Here is a 6573-nt window from a genome sequence, read left to right as displayed (position 1 = left end):
ACCACAGTTCAACAAAAGGTAACTGCTCTGTGGCCGCTGTATGCTGTTTTCTAATTTGTAAGATGTAGTAATGCTGAATGATTTGAGACACAATTCCATTTTTATCTGTTGATTTAAAGCTTGCATTTCAGCTTTGGATATTTGGCCATGCCCCCAGCCTCTCTGAATAGACGCTGTGTGCATGTGAAACTGTCTATTCACCGCAGGACACTGCCAGCCCCAGGTGGGAGGCAGGACAGCCCCCCAAAAATGGGACTCGCCAGTGAAAATCATTACAGTGTGTGGCACATTATGCCACACACTGTAATGCCCCTGACACATTATACCACATACAGCAATGCCCCAGACACAATATGCCACACACTACAATGTCTAATATGCCAAATACATACCTCCCAATGCTGGAGGCAGAAGAGAAGGGACATCTCCTCTGGTCATGTCACCCATTTTTTCCACTATGGGGGCATGGCCAGTGCTCTGAGAGCTGCTGGCCATGCCCCCAGCCTCTCTGAATAGACGCTGTGTGCATGTGACACTGTCTATTCACCGCAGGATATTGCCGGCCCCAGGTGGGAGGCAGGACAGCCCCCCACAAATGGGACTCGCCAGTGAAAATCAGGACAGTTGGAGGTATTGCACACACTGTGTCCCATAAGGCTTCTAATTAATCTTAAAGTACCTTCTTGCTGCCGGTTAATTCTTGCTGCCAGGGGTTAATGATCTCCGCTGCCGCAGAGCAGGATTAAGGCTCTGGAGGGCCCAGGGTACGTAAAACAGGGGGCCCCTAAATTACACACATTTCATATATATATCCTCCCTGTCACCCTTGCATATCTCCGTCCACCCAGCACCTCTCTGTCCCCCATGCATGCCACATAATATACTGCACAGTATACTGTTGCAATGTCACCTGCATATACCATGTAAAAAGAATGCCACATAATATACTGCACAGTACACTGACCATGTCACCTGCATATACCATGGCAATGTACAGAGGAGGACATATAGTGCAGATTTGAGGGGTGGTGTGGGCATACAGTACAATGTTATGCCCATACTACACACTGAGACCAGACAGGACACAGAACATACACAACTGACAATAGAGCAGAATGCAGCATGGACGGTTAGCAGTTACCTTTACTGCCTCACCGCAGTGAAGTCACAGCAGACAGCAGGAATCTCCCCTGCCTGAGACAGACGCTAAAGGTCATATTTCATCTCTAGCATCTGACAGGGAGCACAGCACTGCAGCGTTACCCGGAAGTGCCAGGAGCGCTTAGCGCTGTTCTCCTTGTCAGACGCTAGAGGTGAAATATGACCTCTAGCATCTGCTCAGGGGAAGGTGGCGGCGGGTGAGCGCAAAATGGTCGAGCCATCCGGATCGCTACCGCGAGCTACTGGTAGCTCACGAGTGACAGGTTGGCGACCACTGATCTATAGGGACATAGGAGAGAAACACGAGGACATGCACCAGTAATTGAATAGCAGTCCCACAAAGTTGCAAGTCCAGAAGAAAAGCTATAAGATATATAAGTGACTCAGAGGGTCATGCATGTGGAAATTAAATATGATAGGCTTGCCTGAAGAGTTTTCAGAGAAAGCTTGAAAGTTTGGAGGCTAGTGGAGAGTCTTATTGTGCATGGAAGGGCATTCCATAGGGTTGGAGCAACCCGATGAAAGTCCTGTAATAGTGAATGGAAGCTAGTGGTCCATGCAAAAGAAAGACGCAGATCTTCCGTAGAGCGGAGTGGTAGAGTTGGGAGATAGTTTGAGATAAGTAAAGAGATATATGCTGGTGTAGTATGGTTAATAGTTTTATATGTGAGTAGAAGTATTTTAGGTACTTATGTAATATCTGGGCTCCCGTTTTTCTTATGAGACCGCGTCCGCTCGCCACGCTTCGGGCACGGTGGCTCGCTGCGCTCGCCACACTATATAAGATCAACTCCATGCGTACTTGGATAGTAGGGGTATGAAAAAATGGGGTGCATTTAACAAGGGAGCCCAGATAATACATAAGTACCGTATTTTATATTGAATAAGGTAAAATATAGGCAACCAGTGGAGGGACTTGCAGAGTGGATCAGCAGACGATGAGCGTCTTTCTAGGAAGATCTGCCTAGCAGCAGCATTTAAAATGGATTGCAGTGGCAAGAGTCTGTTCTTGGGAAGACCATTTAGGAGACTATTGCAATAGTCAAATTAAAATATGATCTAGTATAAAAGAGGGAAACAAAGAATAGGGGAGAAGACCAAACGAAGAAAGAAAAGGAAGGAGAAAGTGGGAGGGTCTGACCGAAACATTTGGGATTATATCAAAGCAATAGATACTATGGGCGGTATTCAATGAGCCTGATTCGCCAGGTTTTTATGGCGAATTTGTGCTGTTTGGCGAATTTCTGACAAAAACGGTGAATCACCCTATTCAATGACCACATGGCGAATACATTTGAAGGTTTTTTTCGCCATGATTCACCGAGTAGCAATCGCTATCTTTTTATGGTGAAGTGGAATGTGAACTTTTAAAATAAAGTGTTTTGTTTTTTACATTTGGTGTAAAAAAATCAGGAATTTTATTCTGAGGAGGGGCATGCTATTTTTATTCATGTGCTGTAAGCACATGAATATATATTTAATTTTAAAAATAATATATATTTTTTTATTTTTTTTTACACAGCAGCCAGCAGGGGGCGCCGGAGCCGAGCCGCTCATTACATATTCATATATTCACTGCACGATCATTACGATAGTGTGTAGTGAATATACGCCCCCCTGCTGGCACCCCCGGGGGGGCAGCCTGTGCTGCCTGGCACCCGGGGAGCCCACCTAACCCCCCACAAAGGTCTGGGCTAGGCAGAGAGACTACCATCTCTCTGCCTGGCACCGTCCTCAGGCTCCCTGCGGCAATCTCCGCAGGAGCTCATATTCGCCAGTCAGGGGCTCGCTGCCCCTGACTCGTTGAATACCGGAGCCCGCCGGCTCCGGAACGTGGCGAATGTGCAGCGAATCCAAAAAAGGATTCGCTGCACCTCGCAGGTATTCACATTGAATACCGCCCTATGGGTGACATTTAATAGGATGAGAGAATCAGAAAGTGAGAGATTTGGTAAGAAATCTCCAGGTCATTTACACTTCAAAATCAAACTGATTTATAATCTGTATGACTTTGGAATCTATATGCTAATGATATACTGCACCATGCCATAGATCTCTAAGTTGCATACATTTAGAAGCCTTAAAATACAGAAGAAGCAACCTTGTGAAGTGACAGGGGATTTCCCTAGATTGAGACGTATTGCCCAGTGTTACATCATATCCTAAGTGTAAAGTGTACATGATCTTAATTATCGATATGTTGACTCATGATTTGTCTAGATATATGTATCTATATTTATTTTATTGATTAACTTATTTCTAATAAGAATGTTCTGCTTCTTCCCAGTCAAAATCAGTTTTTTAAGAATTCCAGAAATCCTAGTTCCAGGAGCTCCTCCAACAGTATTATACTTTTGATATCACATCAATTTTCCAAAATATTTGTTTCAATTTGCTAACAACCAAATCTTCTAGCTGTGCTGGCACTCTCTCTTTCTCTTTTTCTTAGTGCATAATCTTTGTAGGTCCAATAGAAGTAAGGGGTGTCCCTTATTTAGTGCTGGAGGTACCTACCGAGGAGGTTCATGCTTTGATCATCAGATGGAATGGATCCATAGAGGATCCTGCATGGAAAGTAAAAAGATGGAGTAAATGGAAAAATATTCAAAATACACTGTGGTTATTTATTTATTACTATTTATTTACAGTTTCTTATATATAGCGCAGCAGATTCCGTTGCGCTTTACAATAGTAGACAGTGATAAAACAAACTGGGTAACAACAGACAGACTTGGGGGTTAGAGGGCCCTGCTGCAAGCTTACAATCTATACGGATATAGGAGGGAAACACAAGGACAGGCATCAGTAATAGCATAGCAGTCCCACCAAGTTACAAGTCCAGAAGGGAAGCTATATAATACATAAGTGCCTCAGAGGGTTATGTGTGTAGAACTTAAATATGATTAGGCTTGCCTGAAGAGGTGAGTTTTCAAGGAACGCTTGAAAGTTTGGAGGCTAGCGGAGAGTCTTATTGTGCGTGGAAGGGCATTCCATAGGATGGGAGCAGCCCGATGAAAGTCCTGTAATAGTGAATGGGAGCTAGTGATCCGTTCAGAAGAGATACGCAAATCTTGTGCAGAGCGGAGTGGTCGAGATGGGAGATATTTTGTGATAAGTAGAGAGATATAAGCTGGTGCAGTATGGTTAATAGCTTTATATGCTAGTAGAAGTGTTTTATATTGAATATGGTAAGATACCAATGGAGGGACTGTCAGAGCGGATCAGCAGACAATGAGCGTCTTGCAAGGAAGATCAGCCTAGCAGCAGCATTTAAAATGGATTGTTGTGGTGAGAGTCTGTTTTTGGGAAGACCAGTTAGGAGACTATTGCAATAATCAATGCGGGATATATTGAGTACATGGATAAGAGATTTAGTAGTGTCTTGTGTGAGATACGGTCGTATTTTGGATATGTTTTTTAAAAAAATGCCATCAATTAAACACAGCCAGTATATCAACATGACTGAACTCTGCAAAAGAGAAAAATGTAGTGGGAAAAAATGAAAATGCTAACATGAAAAAGAAGTCAGAATGAGATGACATCATGATTCTGCTCATTCATCCATACCGACAGTTAACACAGATGAAAAGTCCCCATGCAGATTAATACCGGTATCAATATTCACCGGCAATTGTTATCAACACAGATATATATTTAAGTGCACCGAATGGTTGCTCAATTATACCCCTCAATGCTAGGTGTGCCGCTTGGTACATTTTTTCTGTGTTACCTATATGATCAGGCAATGGGGTCAATAACAAGGGTTATCGGGTTAATCCACATCACCTACAAATAAAATATGTAATAAAACATTAGTTTAAATATAAAAAAATAAAATTACATACCTAACAGCCAGCCATCAGGTAATCTTCCATTCTCGATGTCCTGAAACAGTGACGACTGACTTAGGAGTCATTGGTGACCCAGAATAACCCACAACCAGATCCAAATTTAAAAATTTTTAATCACAGGCCTCTTGGATATTCATGGAATTTTGATTACAAAAACATTCTTTTGATTGCTTAGGTGGTGTGATATGAATGTGTGTACAGTCAATCACGCCCAGAACATTGGGAAACTTACATTTTTGATCAAAGCCAAATTTAAGCTCTCTCTATTCACTGTCTGTATCTGGGAATTTGATACTGGGTCGTTAATTTACAGAACGCCTTAATGACCTGGGTAGTACAGCATGAAAGTGTTGGCTGTGAAAAACCACATCTTTGAGACAAAGTAGACTGAAAAGTGTCTGAAGCCATAAAATGTAATGTACAAGCAGTTTCTGCAAACCACTAGCAGATCGTACAGCGAATAGATTTCGCAAGATTATAAGTAATTATTTAGTATCACTTCTGCCTCGGAGAGAGACTCCAGTACATTCCTAGTATAACACTGGTGAGGATGTGGAATAGACAGAAGCACTTTCTCACCCAATGCAGACAATCTCTGACCACGATCCTGATGTCCACAATGACAGTGCCTCACCAAACTTGATTCAATTAGGAACACCATAATTGAGTCAGTGAAGTCTCCATTTTTGTAGTCAGTGTTAAAAAATGTGGTAATGTAAAAACGAGGATTGACCAAAATTAACGTTTCGAAATCAGCAGACTGTAATATGCTGTTAACTCCCTGAATTCTCAAATTAGGATTGACTAAAATAAGAGTAGTTAAGTAAAGATTGAAAACTGTTGAATTCATTTTGACAATCAAACATTGAATAGGATAGAAACAAATGCATGACATTTTACTTTACTCAAACTCGCTATAATGGGAAAATAGTCGAAAGTATGAACTTTCGTCAGTCGACAGAAGCGGAGAAGTAGGACAGACAAACTGTATTCGGGAAAAAAATTTGATTGACTAGTTTAATGCAGGGTGGCCAACCAAGAAGAGGCAATGAGCCAAAAATATGTTACGACAAGACAAAGAACCGAGGAGACCGGGCCCTATTTTGAAATGGGTTGTGGCTTCGCTACAAGCAGCACATCATGCTATACCACCTTGCGACGCCTCAGCATTAAACTAGCAGCACATTTATCTTTTTTTTTTTTAACTCTTTATTTTTACAGTGGCAAACAACACAGCAGTGAAAAAAAAATAAATCAAACAGTACAGTGCTAAATCCGACATTCTAGAGAGAACAGATACTGTATTATTTTGCACTAATAAAAGTCAAACTGAGGTGTAAACCACTGTCATTTTTTGTTTTTTTTCCTTTATCCTGTGTTTACAAACAAATGGTGAATCAATAGTAATGAAGCGTGTAAGATGGGTAAAGAACAGAGGTGGGAAAGCAAGAAGAGGTAGCAAGATGGGTAAGGGAGGGGGGGGGGGTTCACCAACATGTGTATGTAGTAGTTTCCTTTTGTCTGGGGTCATTAACCGAGCGGCGGACTAGAACCAGCGATC

This window comes from Crinia signifera, chromosome 1 (genome assembly GCF_055691185.1).
Source record: "Crinia signifera chromosome 1, ASM5569118v1, whole genome shotgun sequence".
NCBI classification, from domain to species: Eukaryota; Metazoa; Chordata; class Amphibia; order Anura; family Myobatrachidae; genus Crinia; species Crinia signifera.
The sequence above is the reverse complement of the archived record's forward strand: the minus strand, read 5'-3'. Positions refer to the sequence as shown.